At 37.9% G+C, this 17,372-nt stretch overlaps 1 non-coding gene across 1 annotated transcript; it reads right to left on the bottom strand.

Annotated features, from left to right (window-relative positions):
• Positions 1-15,827: 15,827 nt before the first annotated feature.
• Positions 15,828-15,932, bottom strand: LOC123615941 (U6 spliceosomal RNA). Its single transcript, XR_006723770.1, has one exon. It is a non-coding gene; the product is annotated as a U6 spliceosomal RNA (small nuclear RNA).
• Between the last annotated feature and the right edge of the window lie 1,440 nt (positions 15,933-17,372).

The raw sequence follows: 17,372 nt of genomic DNA, 5'->3' as shown, positions 1-17,372 counted from the left end.
AAAGCAAGACAGTTGGGGTAGAATTTCAGGTATCAGCCAGGAGATGGGGAGTTCTCTTTGGAACAAGTGGGGCTTTTCTGGTGCTCCTGGCATCTGCCACATTTGGGTCAGACATCAACTCCTCCTAGGTGAGCAGTTCTGCCCTGCCTCCCCTCTCCTGCTTTCAGTCTCCTTTGGAGTGGTGCCCAGAGGGTGTCAACTCCTGGTGACAGGGTCCACAGCAACTTGTGCTACAGATGGGTCCAGGGTGCATGTGAGTCCCCAACCACCTCCCTAAGGCCTTGATCCATGTGATTGGGTGAGGTCCTCTGACAAGAGCATGATCCCCAAACAGCAGGATCAAGACGAGGACATTCAGAGGACTCACAAGTCACAGCGGCCTGAATTTGGAACCTGGTAATGAGCACAGGACCCAGGTCTGGCTAATCAGAAGAGTCCACAGTTCAGGGGTCAACCTGTGACCTAATCAGCTCAGTTAGTCTCAATGTCAAGACATCTGCAGAAACCACCAGCACAGAAGAGAGCAGGGCTGAGAGGTGTGGAGAGAGACAAGCTACAAATGACTTTGCTTGATCTAACCATGCCTGAAGCCTTGATTTTCAGTGTGGAGTGGCAACTGAGCTTTCAGTTATGTGAGCCAATGCTATTCCTTTTGGGCTTAAACTGGTCTGAGTGGGGTATATGTCTCTTCTGATCCAAGGTTCCTGACCAAAACACAATGTAACCAACATCAGACTGCCTCCCTTTCTGAGCCTTCCAATCTTAACATGAGATTCCTTGATTTCTCACACAACAGTCATTGAGCCATCAATCATGTCCTGACCTTAGTGGACATTAAACAGGTTCCCTTCAGCCTCCAAAGGACAAGTGGAATAAAATGAGTGCCTTTTCTTGTTTATGAAATTAGTGCAGCTTTTTCCTACCACAGCTAGTAGGGCTGCTTGGAGGTCCTATTTTGGATTTTAGAAAGCTAACTGGAAGTGACCAAAACTCATCAACATTGAGCTGTGACATTTAACAGGGCACCTGGGTTGAAATAGTTTTTTCTTCTACATTAATGGCCAAAGTCTATCAGTTTTTACTGGAGGAAGAAAGAAAAAATGATATTAAACAGCAAGATAAATGGATAATATTTCAGTACATACAATGTTCACACAAGAGAAAGATGGTTCTGTTGAGAAGCCTTTGTTATTTATGATTCACAGTTAACCTTTTCATGCAGAAGCCATTTATAACCTCAGGAAGTCATTACAGCTTGATAAGGTTTTTAGAAAATCCATTCATCATCCAGCTGTTTATCACAGAACAAGTAACACTGAGCTGTACGACAGGAAACACTGCCTTGGCAGAGGTGATGACACTTAAGACAGTACTTCTCTCACTAAGGAAACAGGCACCAGTTCCCAAATGCCACAGTTAAGCACAACAGCCTACAAAAATCACTGCAAAAGATTCTGCAAAACTTTATAGGAAGTATCTGTTCATGTGGAACTGAAATATCTTTGAGAAAGAGTGTGTTAGCAGTAGTGTACTTTTATTTTCCTTTCTTTCTTTTTAATGGAGATACTGGGGAATGAACCCCAGACCTTGTGAATGCTAAGCATGCACTCTACCACTGAGCTATACCCTCCCCTTAGAAGCAGTGTACTATTAATATCACATTATAATCACCCAAATTGGGTAAATACATTCCTGGCTTCAACCACGCTAGTCACAACATCCATCTTGGGCCACATTTTAAAGTCCCTTGGTCTTGCAGGCTTCACGAAGATGGAAGAATACGAAGTTGAAGATTCAGCCACCACTGAGCCATCATCCCAGTGGTCCCCTTCGACCCTCTCGTTTGTGAATGACATACCTAGGCTGCAGGCAGAGGAGAATGTCCTTGCCACGTATCTGAGCATCTTCTGCCATGCCCCATGCTACACGGTTAGTAAAGATCAAATTCCAAGGACTTTGAAAAAACAGATCGGTCTCTGATTCAACATCTTCCTGAGATGTCTGGGAAACACGTTAAAGCTGACCTGGTTCATCTGTTCCTGGGAGACTTCCTGACCTAGTGAATCCAACCCAGGGAAGAGGTGATTCATCATTCCAGTCTACCTCAGGGTTTGTATAGGCTGAGTCTTTTGCACTTACATTGTTTTCAAGCCTCCTCCCCATTTCCCAACCCTGTAACAACTCAGAACCTGTAACAATCCCTGGGAACCACTATCAAGAGGCAGATGGGAGACTTCCTCTGATGTTTGAGTTTGGAAGCTCCAGCCTTAGAGGCTGATGGCAGTGGTTTTGTTTTGTTTTTTCCTTTTCATTCAGTTCAGTCTGTAAGCTTTCTGCTTTTATTTCCTTCTAAGCATAATGTGCTCTAATCATCTGTACTGTTATGATTTTATAAATCAATCCACTTTTTTAGTTTTTATTCCTTTTAATCAACCCCTTTGGTTTCAGCATTTCTGAAAAGGATACTAAGGAATTATCTAGGGCAGGGCTTCACTAACCCTCTGTGTTGAAGGAGCAGGTTTTTGTTTTTAATTCCAATCCACGGAGGATGAGTATTTTAGTAAAACAGAATTAACCATACACTTGAATATCACAGCAGTGTAAAATAGTTATCTAAAGTTTCTAGGTATTTACTGTCAATTTTTGCATTTAGTTGCAGACCAGTGACATTTAGGGACCAGCACCATTTCACAGATCACATTTAGAGTAACACTGGTTACCAGTTCCCTCATTTATTTGTTTTAAATGCAATTTTTCATTGTAAAAATGTGTAAAATGCAGAAAAAAGAAAATTAAATCTCTCATAATTCCACTACCTGCAGAGAAAAACTGTTGAAACATACTGGTATTTTATACTATATATACTGGTATATATACTGACATATATGTTATACCTATGGTAATTGCATAACCATCACCACATCTAAATTTAAAGCGTTTTTATCATCTCTAAAAGAAACCCTTTACCCCTTAACAGTCACTCCTTACTCCCTGCTCCCCAGTCCCTGGCAACCACTAATCTATTTTCTGCCTCTTATAGACTTGCCTATTCCTGACATTTCATACAAATGGTATCATACAATATTTGGTCTTTTGTGTTTGGCTTCTTTCAACTTAGCATAATAATTTTAAGATTTATCCCTGTTGTAGCATGAATAGTATTTCATCCCTTTATATTGCTGAATAATACTATATTTTATGAATAGATCAAATTTTGGACATTTGGGTTATTTCCATTCTTAATATTATGAACAATGCTGCCATGAATATTGGCAAGTTTGGTATAAGTTTTTCATAGACATATGTTTTCATTTCTCTTGGGTAAATACCTAGGTGTGAAATTGCTGAGTCATGTGGTAACTCTGTGTTTAGCATTTTGAGAAAACACATATGTATTGTATAGTTTTTTAAGTTGGAACCATTGTGTATATACTTTGGTAAACATCATTTTTACTACAAACATTTCCCAATGTCTTTCAATAATCCTCAAAAAGAAGATTTTTGGCGGCCCATCCCTCTTCAGAGATGGCCCACATTCTGTCTATGGAATGTGTACCTACTTTTAATCTGAGCACCCAACCCCCACACCTCATGGCCTTTCTCTTGCCTTTCAGTGTATCTCTCTGAATAAATCTACCTTCACTCAAAAAAAAAAAAAAGATGATTTTTAATACCTATACATATTTCCATTTTATAGAAGATTTACAATTATTTTCTTATTGTTGGACAATTATCTTTATAAATAGCATCAATGGACATATCTGTACATAAATATGTGAGCACAACTCTGATACTATTAAATCTTTACTTTTATTAAATATTAATCTTTTCTTTTCAAAAGCTTACTGGCTTCTGGCTCTTTTATTTTAAAATCTCATCCATTTTGTGTCATTGTTTTTTGGCTCAAAATATCTTTACATATTGATCTTTTATTTTTATCTCCTATTTATTCCCCCCTTTTTAACCTTATTTCTAATTTCTTAGATTCAGTCTCCTCCCTTTGTTAAGGCAAAAGCAAACCTTTATTACTCTATTTGAATTAAAAGAAACCCTAGATTCACAAAAGTGCCATTTGAGTAATTTAGTTTTTTAGGAACTTGCTTAAACTTGATTAATCACTTTCAACTTTTCTGTTACTTTTTCAAGCTCAAGGTAAAAATGATCATGGTACATCACTGATGATAGTTACTTTCATATTTCACTTCATTCATAATTTTATGTTCTTCTTCTTAAAGAAGTCCCAGATGTAGTATAGCTTCAGGAGCCACAGGACCTGCACCCAGCCCTGTGCAGGGTACATGTATCAGACGCGCTCTGAGAAGTCTCCTTCAACGAGGGGCTGGTTCCTCCCTCCTCCCACCATGGGAGAGGCACACCTGCAGAGTATATTGATAATTCTCTCTCCTCCCTCCAGGACCTTTCACCCCAAACTCTTCAATGGGTGGGCAATTGCTGATACAGGAAGAACCAACCTCTCCTTCCCTTACTTGGGCGTGGGTCCTAAGAGTCTTTGTTACCTCCTATATCATGCTTGACGTTTGGAGTCTCTGCTATAAGTCCAAGTCAGAGCCCCTTTGTAACATCCTATAACACAAGTAAACAAGCATGAATTTCAGATCTTGAGTAATGCCACAAAGAATATAAAGTAACAGAGATTAAGAATGAAGACTACTTTCCATGACCAGGACCTGAATGAGGAGCCACTATGAGAAGATCTGGGAGCAGAGAGAAGAGCTAGTGCAAAGACCCTAAGGAGAAACTGAGCTGGGTGTATTCAAGGGTCCAAAAGAAAGCCAGTACATCTAGCATGTATCATAGGGATAAGCAGTCTGGTTGGAGTCAGGGTCTGGCAGGGGCTAGGTCATAGAGAACTTTGCAAGTTTTACAGAAATTTATTTTTTTCTGAATAATTGGAAGTCATTGGACAGCTTCAGTAGGGATGTGATGTGCTCAGATTTTTTATTTTATTTCTTATTTTCATTACGGTTGCCATTGGAAAGTAGACTGTAGGCAGGAAGGAGAAAAAGCAAGGAAGCTGGAAGCTGTTTGGGGATGATGACTTGGATTAGGTGATCCAGTCAGAACTAACCTGAAACATGCAGGTGCCCTAAACAGGTAAATAATCCAGCACGCCTTCAGTGAGACCCCAGCTGGCTGTTCTCAGGGTTGGTGGCAGTCAAGCCTTCAGATAATATCATAAACCTTGGGATGCCACCTTGACTGCAGCCTTGTGAGAGACTGGAAAGCAGAGGACCCAGTTAAGCTGTGCCCAGAATCCTGACCCACAAAAACAGTGAGATAACACACATGTGTTGTTTTAAGCTGATAAATATTGGGATAATATGTTCACAATAGGTAACTAATGCAGCTCCCGGATGATACTGATGCTCTTGGTCTGAGGACCACAGGCTGAGTAGTCAGAAAGTAAAGGAGAAGAGAAGATCGCTGAAGAAGGGCTAAAGCAGTCAACAAAAGGCACTGAGTCTGTGGTTTGAGAGCATCTCAGCCACTGATGTGTTGCTGTTTGTCTTCCTGGTGCAATTACAACAGCATAAAAGAACCAAACGTTTGTGCACACACGTTTCTTTGCCTGTGCCAGAAGTTGCTAATGGTTTGTAGGTTCTCCCAAGAAAGACAATCATTAGGATAAAGGAGTCAATACAATTTGGTAAACAAATTCTCCAGCAATTTTCTTAGGGTTGGAAAATTATGATTTTCTGTAAAGTTCTTTATTACTGATGATTTCAGATATCTTCACAGATTTGTAACCCTTCACTTTATGTATTAGTTTTTTAAAAACTGTTACTGAATTTAAGAACTTGGAAGAAAAAGTCAAGGTCACTGTTTCTCTCCTTAGAATGTTGTATTAGGTAATCTATCCAATCAGATCTTCCAAGCATGTCACCACATTAAGACAGTGCATTTTATATATATATATTTAAATGTACAGAATTGTTCCTAGCATAGCAGCTCTATTACTGATAGTCAAAAACTGGGGGAAAAAAACAACGTCTAACAACTGGAAAATGAATAAACAAATTGTGGAATTGTCGTACTATGGAATACTATGCAGTAATAAAAAGAATGCACTACTAATATACAGAGCAACACAAACACATTTTAAAAACATCTCATTGAGTGAAACGAGCCAGACACACAACGATACACACTCTATGATTCCATTTATATGAACTACAGAACAGGCAAAATTACAGTCAGAACAGTAGAGACCTCTCAGAAGGGAGTATTAAAAAGAAAGGCTACGATGGAACCTTCTGCTGTAATAGAAACGCCTCACGTGCGGATCTGCATGGAGGCAACATGGATGTATACATATGTAAAATTCACTGGGCTGTATGCTTAAGGTATTTGCATATCACTGTATTTTTTTTAATTAAAAAAGGAGGCAATGGGATAGAAGATCTAGGAAGACATCTGAGCTGGAGGTGTAAATTTGAGATTTTTATGCACAGGAAATATTTAATGTCATAGGTCTGCATGAGATCAATTGGGAAGAGAGTTTAGATAGAGGAGAGATCCCCCAGATTAAGCTCTAGGGAACCAGAGGTTGGGAAAAGGAAAATAAGTCAGCGAAATAGACTGAAATCAAGAAAGAGAGAGAAGGAGCAGGAAAATAAGGGCTCAGAGAAAATGCTTTAAGAAGAATGGAGTGATCACCTGCATGAAATGATACTGAGAGCTAGAGATGAAAGCAGAGAAGTGTTAGTATGAAAGAGACACCCAGCTGTCAAAACAGGCTCTGTCTAATGTAGGACAACTATCCTCCACTTCCAACCCTAACTCTGCTACCAATGACCTCAACACGCAGCCCTTAAATCCTGAGAGCTTCTGATTTAAAGAACAATATTAGCTTTTTTAAAAGTCCACCTGAAAATCAGCTGTAAAATATTTTAAATTTACATCGATAAAGCTCCAAGCCACAGTCTTACTTCCAAAACACAAAAAAAGAACATAAAATTAAGACTTATTTTTTCTTTAAAGAAGTCTTGAAACACTTTTTTTATTTTCAAAAACTTCTGCAGAATAAGCAGAATAACCAATTTTCCTAGAGGACAACTGGAAAAGCTATATAAAATATTTTAAATTATCTGTTTGAAAGCATAGGAGGGCAAATAAGGCCATGAAGAATTATGTGCCAAGATCCAGGAGAAAATGGAGGGATAGAAATCTAGGTAGCTGAGCCCAGTATTGGGGGCTCTGACAGTCTTCCAATTTCCAACGATGCAGGTGAGAAGCTGAAAAGAGCTTCGGACAGACTCATGGGGTTAGGGGAACACGATTCAGGGCAAATCCTCAGGCTTTAGGTTGAGACACAAGGGGTCACAGTCTAAGAATAGGTTGAATAGACAGGCCCTCAAAAGTACTGAAGGCCAATTCTGAATTATCTCAATTTCAGAATGGATTAAGTTGCCCTGAGATTGATAGTGCTCCCAGCCACCTATCAGAAACAAACATGAATTCTCTCTCGAGGAAAAGGGCATTATTTCAGGCTTCAAATTATCTCTATAATTTTTCCATATACAATGACCACATTAAAAAAAAAAAGCCAGGCATACAAGGAGACAAGCTGATATCTTAACAAATCAAGGGAGGAGGGAAAAAACAGACCCAAAGGGGAACCAGCTGGTAGAGTTATCAGACATAGATTTTTAAATAGCAATTCTTAAATATGTTCAAGGAAAAAAAGAAAAAGATGACTTTGGCAGAGCACTGGAAACTATAACAAACAAATAAATGGAAATTCTAGAACTAAAAAATAACATAAATTAAGAATTCAATAAATAAGTTTAATAGCAGATCTGTTAAACAGCACCAAAGAAAAAGCACCATCCATTTAAAAAAATTGATAATTGGACCACATTAAAATTATGACCTTTTGTTTATCAAAATATATTAAAATGAGAAGACAAGCCAAAGAGTGTTCATGTACAAAGGACATATATTCAGAATTTATAAAGAACTCCTGTAAATCAATAAGAAAACGACAACCCAATAGAAAATGGGCTTTTTTATTAAATGGGCATTTCACAGGAGAGGATATCCACACGACTAGTAACTCATGACTAATATCCTTAACTAGGATAAATTAAAAAACATAATTATAACAGACTAAAAGGTTTTGATTAAAAATAAAGCTTTCCTCCATATTTCCAAAGCATGTGAATAACATATATCATAAGTAAATTTTTAAAACTACTTTAAAATTAAAGCAACTAAGATCCTAGAAGAACATACACTTAATCGTTAATAGTAGTAACCTTCAAACGGGAAAATTAGAAGGGGAGATTTTTCATTTTTTATATTACATATTTCTGAATTTTTTTAAAAGTTACTATAATTTAATTTTTCTAATGATTAACATTCATACAGTTCAAAAAGCAATACATTATAATGTATAATTGAGAAGTCTCTCACTGTGCCTCTGTCCTCCCTTCCACCCCGTAAGAAATCATGAGTATTGGTTTCTTGTGTATCTTTCCAGAATTTATGTGGAAATAAGAATCATATAATCTTATTCTCCTTTCCTACACAAAAGGCATACCTTATAAGCTGTTCTGCACCTGGTTTTTTGGTTTTTGTTTTTGTTTTTTATTTAGCAAGATATCCTGGAGATCTTTACATATCAGTATGTAGGGGACTTCCTCATTCTTTCTCACAGTTGCATAATGCTCGATTGTGCATATATACCACTGTTGTAAAAATCAGTTCTCAGTTCTCAGATGGATATTTGGGTAGTTTCCAATCTGTTGCTAATTATAGTCAACAACTTCATACATCATTTCATATGTAAGCAAGTGTTACCTATAGGAAGAACCCCCCAAAGTGCGATAATTGGAACAAAGTGTAAATGCAGCTGTAGTTTTCTAACCACTAAGGTTGCGACCCTTTGCTCTCCCACCTGCACTGTAAGGCAGCCTCTGTTACCTCACATTCTATAGAGTATATCGCCAAACGTTTCAATGTTTGCCAATCTGAGGAGTAAAAAATAGTACCTCAATGTAGTTCTAATTGGCTTTCTCTTAATACAACTGATGCTACACATCTTTTTGTATGTTTAAGGCCTATCTGTAATTATTTTTCTGTGATATCTTTGTTCCCCCAGTCCTTTGCCTATTTTACAGTGAATATTCAATATATATTTGCATTTGGGAAAAAAATGATTCAAGAAGGTAAAAGATGTTAAAATTCCTGTCATAAAAACGAATATACCAGCCTTTCTTCCGCGAGTCTGGAATCCGGCCAAGGCGAGGATCCTCGCAGATTCTCCAACCACGGCGACGGCGCCGGCACCCGACAGCGCATGCTCAGAGGACTCTTTCTGGATTCCCAACATCTGCGTGCGCGTGCTTACCTGCCTCCTAACGGAAAATCTGTTGCGCATGCTCCTTAGCCTGTCCTCCCGGGAGATTTCCCAAGAAGGCGTCTACTGCTCCCCGTTGCTGGCGCTGAGAGCCTCGCCTGGCCCCCTGCTGTTGGAAAATGTCCCGAGGCACCACCCCTGATTTGAAGAAGGAATCCCACTATGTAACAAGACTTCTTCCTGAGGCTTTTAAACAAACTTACATAAGCGGGTATTCAGTAATGCCCCTGTCTAAACAGAGTAAAACGCGTTTTTCGAATTGATGCTTTATATTGAGGAATTTGATTATAAATGACTTTAAAGCGTGTCATGAGTTTAATAGTAAACTGTATACTTTTTAATGTTCCATAGGCTGCGCTAGAGAGAGAGTCGCCTAGAAAGAAAAGCCTGGGGAGAAAATACTTGTGAGGAAAAAGATGCTCTGGCATTTCAAGTTTGGTTGATGAGATGGAGAATTAAACCTTGCCGAAAGACACCATCAACTCCAAAAAGGATGCTGCGCCAGTCACGTTTCTGCATTTTGTGAGACTTTTTGAAATCTATAGAGACAGTGTCCAAGGTTTTCAAGCTGAATACTGGAGCAATGGTTCTGGATGCCCAAGGGCTGTTTTCCCCAATAAAGAGCTGTAATGGCTCCACTCTCGGCTCCCCACAGAACATCTTGTGTTCAGTATCTGGTTTTATTGTGGACTTAGGAGAGAAGTTTAGGGACCAGTGACTTTTTTTTTTTTTTTTTTTGAGTCCTACCAAACGTTTTCTTAATAAATTTCCCTTTCTAAGCAATAGATTGAAATGTCAGTACCTGCTAAGAGGGTGTGATGGAGATGGCTGAACCAAATGTTTCTTTAAAACGCCCAGTTTTCCTATTTCAGAAGCTGCCTATACCTGGTGAGATGCTTCATCAAAGCTCTAATGGGCCGGCTTATTTTGGAAAATGGATCAGAGCCATGGCTGCCTACATGCAGTTTTGCACAACTATGGCACTCCTATGTGGAGCCAGTTGAATCAGGAGACCTGTCCGTAAACTAATATATCCCATGTCCTGGTCTTAGTAATGTTAATTATAAAAGGAGGGCAGTGTATTGAACCACTGTGAGAGTAAATTCTTTAATAGTGACTTTGGGTCAGATTTCTGCATTAGAGTTTCTTTTCTTTGTTCTGAAGCTTGTAACTATTTCTTATTCTTGATGTTTATTTGGACTTAGAAATGTGGATATTTTTTAATGGCCTTTGTAGAAGGATTTTCAATGGCATTGCAGGGACAGAGGTGCAATTAGGGTGGATTTTAAGAGTGCATAGGAATCAGTACAAAAGCATCTGTATACCAGTGGCCTTCAAACTAGGGCACACAAAGACTTTCCAAGGGATCAATTTTCAGTTCCTCAATTTCATATTAACTTTCCTAAAATTGCATTTTCCTAACAACGGTGTTCCTGAAAGCAGGCCTGTGTTGTGGCCACAGCTTCTCCTTTCCTGCCTCAGCTTTCACAGTCATCCTTACCCCTTTTTATACAGGAAAGGCAAACAGCTCTTCCTTGTTTAACAATGGGTGTAAAATGTCCAGGGATGACAAGCAGAGGGACAATTCACAACATTGACCTGGACTTGAGAAAGCAGTAACTCCAATAAATTATTTTTAAAAGCCGGGTGTTTTCATATTCTTTTCAACCAAATTGAAGAAGATGATAGATGATAAGGTGATGATAGTACACACAGTCATATTTGGCATTAATTTAGGAGTCCAAAGAAATGACTGGTTTTGCTGTAAGAGGACTTCTATCTACTTAGTAATATGAAGAAGTTTCTTATTACATAAATTTGAGCAATTGGACTATAAGTGATGCTGAGCCCCATCACTCTGAACAGTAAGTTATGCTTGAAAAGATAAGCCAGTTGAAAAAAAAACCCACTCATTTTACTAAGACAGCACTGCCAATAAAAGTTTACTTCAATGTGATTTTGATCCATTATGTTTTAATAATTACAATAAACCCATGAGATATTGTTTAACTTTTAGAGACTTCTGGTCACAGGAAAAATGTAAACATCTTAATTTCATATACTTTTTTTCAAAGAAATATGATAGGTAATCAATAAAAGACTGTGAAACATAAGATATATTACATTAGGATAAAATTCTTTGGGGGAAGTGAATTAGAACTAGGAGTTAAAAAAGGACTGATGTAAAATTTGTGTGCTAAAGACAAGATTTTAAAATTGTTTTTGGTTTTTTTAGTGAATGATGAGTATCACATTTAGATTTACTTGATACATTTTAAAGATTCACGTGACAGTGTTAAAACACCAATATTTACAATATTCTGGAAATTATAGCCTTTGCAACTATGTAAATAATATGAAAAAATTTAAATGTTAAACTAAAAACATGCCAAGGGAGTAAGTACACAGCTTTATAAAATTCTTCTAAGGTGTTGTAGGCAAAAAACTTTAAAGACCCTGCTGAGGAAAAATTCGTTCAAGCTTTGCTGTGAAGGAGAATAAAGAAATGGGATAGTGGCTGAAGGGTTAATGCTTGGTCAAGAGGGATGATTTAAAACATGAGATGAGGTATATTTCTATGCTGATGGGAGTGTAGGGGGGAAAAATTTCTTCTCTACCCTCTTAGCGTCTCCAGCTGGGCTTCAGAATTAAACTGACATAGGACAGATTAGCAAGAGAAAGGCATACAAGTTTTATTAAAGTTTTGCATGTACATGGACCTTCACAAAAGAATGAAGACCCAAAGAAGTGACCAGATCAGGAAGCTTTTATACCTTCTAAAGAAAGAAACAATAAACTTGTGAAGAAATAACAAGACAAAGGGGTTTGGGCTAGGAGCAGTCAATGATGGGAAAGCAGCTATGAGATAAATGGGAGCAGGGCAAAACAGACGAGTGATTTTGATAAGTTTGTTTGTACAGATCCACTGCAGCATCAATTCCCAGTCTATGGTGTTAAGGGTTGTCTTCCCTTCCTAGTACAGGAGGGGTACCTTTCTCACAGGAAATTTTATGGCCTGTTTTTAGATAGAAAAAAGGAGGTCAGAGAGCCCTTCCTGCATCTGTTTCTTAAGTGCACTCTTCTCAAAATAATCAATATGCTGAAGTGGCTTATTTTGGGGTGGCATGTCCTGATAGAGCTGATGTAGGAGGTGGAGTGAAGTTCTAGAGAAGGTGAGAGCCAGAGGGATCCAGGGCAGAGGCAGAGCGATTGGTCACTTTTGATATGGGAGGAAAGGAGAAGGTGGCTGCAGGTTAGGTAAATCATAGATACGGTGAAAGGAGATGAGATCGTCTTTTTCTCAGTAAAAAGTGGAGTGAGAAGGGGCATCAGCTGAGAGGGGCAGTAGTTATGAGGAATGTTTAGAAGATGTTACGAAGTAGGAGACAGACATTATATATAAGCTTATCTGACATCTACACTTATAAGCTAGATAGATGTCCGAATGTGTTTGGTGGTCTGTGGAAAGACATGTATGTTTTTGCTTTACGGGAGGGAATTCTAGTGACCTATCACTCAAGGAATTCTTACCAAGAGATTAAACATTAAAATAAGAAGTTCTTCCTATAATCCAGCCCCATATAAATCAGTTTTCATTTATGTTTTCAACATTTTGAAAATCCCTTCACAAATCTCAAAAAGTCCTAATGTTTGGTATATATTGTCACATCTGACTGTGAAAGACTCTCCTGGAATACTAGAGGATCATCACTGCCATTCTGAGGGTTATTTTCACACCTTTTATACAAATTTGAAAAAAATATACAGCAGTCATAGAAGTCAAATAAGGATAATCATTACATCAGAAGTGAATACAGAAGAAATTTTTATTTCAAAACTCTGCTAAAAGTACTTTGCTCCTAAAATCAAATTTGTTTTATTTCCTTTATTGGAAGCTTAGAGTGGTAGTGAGTATTTTAAAAATTGTATTGGTTTTTGTAAAGATAATAGATTTTTGTCAAACTGGTCACTTGATAGCAAATATATTTCCTTAGTTATTATCACATCTACTATGTAAAACTAAAATACTAAAAAATAGAGCTACTCATTCATATTTAAAACTTTTTGTCATAGGAATACATTTAATACCATATATATTGGGAACTTTCTCCTAAATACCAACTGATTAAAATATAAACTTCGTATTTCATGATCTAGAGTTTGTTCTTACCTAAAACACTGAATCTATTATGGCAAGGAACAGCATAAAAAACTTTCTTTAAAAACAGGAACAAAAACAAATATCCTAAATACGCTATCTGAATCCTGAGTTTCAGTTCCTGGATTTAGGTAGAGAATCCAAAGAAATCTTGTTATCCAAATCTATCTGTTTCTGAGTGTCAACTAGCCAATAGCAGGAGTTTAGATAGAAAAAAAAAATTATCCAAAAATTTACTTGAATCTCAAGTTCCTGAGTTTGGATAGCAAGGATTGCCTTGAGTATCTTTCTGCACATATATGCACAAAGATGTTATAAGTACTCAGATGTATTATCTGTCAGAAACAATGTGCATCATCCCAAACTTTTCTCTCTCTCCTCTCATCCTAAAACCCAATCAAGTCCTGAAAGGTTGTATTTTCTAACTCAAATCTATTTATCTCCATCATTCTCTCCAGTTCCAATAAGTCTCTTAATGGTCTCCCTGTAAATTGCATCCCTCCTTAGTCCATTCTTTACGCTGTAACGGAGAAAATATTCTAGACATTTAAGTCACCCTACTGCCCTGTTTAGCACCCTTCAGCACCCTTCAGTGGTTCATCATTGCCCTTAGGATCAAGCCTGTATCTCCAGAGCTTCATCCCACATCTTTTCCTGCTACCCTAGGTTCCTTAAACCATTGCACTTGCCTTTTCCTGACAGAGTCACATCCTCTTATCTCCAGGGCTTTGTTTATGTCCCCACCTTCCTAGGACAATGTCATCCTCTTCATGTGGATAACCTCTACTTCAGCTCTCTGCCTAAAATGTTACTTTCTTAAGAGAGGCATCTCCCATCCTCCCTTCCCCTCACCCAAAGGGTAGATTAGGGATCTATTCTCTGAATTCCCATTGAAACCCATACTCCCTACCATACCAGTCTATTTGTGAAGCATCTTATCTAAACTCCCTGAACTCTAGGAGTGTAGCCACTATCCCTAGTTCTTAGCACAGTGTCTGACACACAGTAAGTACATGCTCAATAAATATTGCTGAATGGATGAGTTAACATTTCCAATAAAATTAGTATAACCTGCTCTACAAACTCAAATACAAACCTATTTGCAATGCTTTTATTTTCTCCCAAACAAATGCTTAATCACCCAAAAGCCCTTTTAGCAGGAAGCCCATTATTTCCCACTTGTGGAACACTCCCCCATAGATTGCCCAGATACCCCAAGGGGATAACTTATTCAGTCTACAGTGGGTTCTGTTCTTAACTGGAGTCTGATCAGTTGGCTAATGCTATAGTTTCCCGTTATCTCACATTGTCACTTTTGGAAACTGGATCCAAGAGGCAGTGATTGTGTGGATGTCACCCTTGCCGATCTATATTTCTGCCGTGAGGTCAAACTCTTTGAGGAATGATAGGCCGTTTGCCAAGGATGTTCCTTGGCCCACATTTGGCCTAACAAGAGCCCACTCTTAACAATCAGCCACAGCAGATCACAGACAGCCTCAGGAGGGCTGGGTCAGGATAATTGGGTTTATCATGGTTCCAGAGCCACCATTTCTCCCTTTCTCTCCAGTGAGCACCACTTACCAAAAAAATGAGGCAGTTTTAAAAATTTTGTTTATCTCAAGACACAGAAACTCTCGCTGAGCCTTTCTCTCAGCACATTCAGAATCCTTACTGCTTGCCTATCCTTCTAAGTAAGGCTTCCTTCTGTCATTCTCAATCCTAGCCCGTGCTGTGAAAGGAAGGAAAAACACAAATTTGATCTTCGGTAGAGTACTTTTCTGGTCAGGCAGTCTGGCATGTCAAGAAAGAAGAGACTGGTGTGGAAAAACAGTGAACTAGTTGAAGCTCGCAAACTTGAGTCTCTTAATTTTGCAGCCAACTAGTTGGTCTAATGACTTTAGCCTCTTTAAGCCTCAATTTCTATCATCTGCAAAAATAGGAGACTCTCTGATCCTTTCCAGCTCTTTAGAATTCTATAACCAATATTTTTTAAAAATCATTTTTGTTGAAATATAATTTACATACAGTGAAATGCATTTTAAGTATGCAGTTTCAAGTGTTTTGACAAATTTATACTATAATCAAGTTACAGAACATTTCCATCCCTGCAAAATGGAATTCCCATTTCCATCATAGTTCCCTATGGCCCTCTGCAGTGAGTCCTCCTGCCCTTAGCAACCACTGGCTATTTGTCACTATAGATAGTTTTTCCTATTCTAAAATTTCATGTGAATGGAAGATATGGTATATATTATTTCTAGTTTACTGATTTTTAAAATCATAGCAAGATATATATAATGCTTCATAAATTTGTACCATCTTTGCACAAGGATCACACTAATCTTCCCTGTAAAGTTCCATTTTTAGTATACATGCTGCCAAAGTGAGCACAGTATGTAAAACACAGTACGTAAAGACTTCTTTTGTACCTAGGTTTGTTTTTCGTTTTTGCATGGCATAATATTTTTGTGATTCACTCCTGTTTTTGCATGTTCAAGATATTTTAAATATATTTTAAAAGCAAATAGATCCCCAGTACCTCCATTAAACAAATAGATAAATAAACCTAATTACTGCCCCCCCCAAGCAAATAGTGTTTTTAGAGTGGAGAATTTTTTTTGAATACTGTCATTCTAATATTAAAAAGTTAAATAAACTTGAGTAATTTCTTGATGTTATATGGTATCTGTTTATTAGCAAAGAAAAAGGTCGTATGCTATTTATTTTCAGAATCAATTGATTTCACAAGTGAGCACCTAATAGTGAACCCTGTAAGGATAGTATCAGAGCAGGGAAACAGGGATGACCCCATGGCAGCAGATAATAGCAACTCATTGTGAGGAAAGCACTGGAGAGGGTGGCAGGGGCAGTCAGGTGGGGTCAGGAGATTGGCTCGCACAGGGGATTCAACATTATCAGTAAATATATTTCAGATAATGGTGGCCAGATTTCTCACTGACTGAAAAGGAAGAAACAAAAACAAAGAGGGAGAAAGATAGATGAATCCTGTAGTATTGAATTGGACTTGGAATTATCAATGTGAATTAGCAGTTTACAACACAGGTGGGGAGTTATAAAAATATAGAGGGTATATACTTATACTTCCTAGCTCTGTCCACAGAATGGGCCTGGAAGCAGAAATATCCCAGTAGAAATGAGCATATCTAGGACCCAGATGTTGGTTTCTAAATACCATTCCTCACTCAAAGAAGCCAGTGTTTCTTGAATAACTAGCTGATTCCAGACAAGAACAGGAAAAATAAAAGTTGAGCTTGGAAAAACTTATTGTGTCAAGAGGTATGGAAGTGTTAAAAAAATGATGGAGACATGTCAGGAGAACACACAATTCAACATGAAGTGGTTCCCACTGGCCAAGTCTGGGATAACCTAAGCGTCAAACTAATGCCATTTATACATTATAAATCATTCAATTAAGTAGAACCCACGATATAAACATATGAATAAAATACAGGGAGAGGAGACAGTTTTTTCTGACAGTAAGATAGAAATAGAAAAATGCCATTTGGCAACTATCATAGTAATAATTGATTCAAGAAAGAACCATCAATGGGTGCTAATACTGGTAGATAAAAAAGGGGTGAGGAACTAGATATGTGTATAGTTTCAAGTATCTCCACATATAATACATGTTAACTACAAAGAAGAAAAGTAACTTCACAATGGAGAAGATAAGAAGACATTATCTTAATCAAATGATGAAATTTACCACCACCACTAATGTACAAATTGACATTGTGTGCCACTCAGCACGATATGAGGTGTCATCGTACGAATCTAAATTGAGGGACAGTCTACAAAATTACTGTCTTA

The sequence above is a fragment of the Camelus bactrianus genome, chromosome 15 (assembly GCF_048773025.1).
Source record: "Camelus bactrianus isolate YW-2024 breed Bactrian camel chromosome 15, ASM4877302v1, whole genome shotgun sequence".
NCBI classification, from domain to species: Eukaryota; Metazoa; Chordata; class Mammalia; order Artiodactyla; family Camelidae; genus Camelus; species Camelus bactrianus.
The sequence above is the reverse complement of the archived record's forward strand: the minus strand, read 5'-3'. Positions and strand labels throughout refer to the sequence as shown.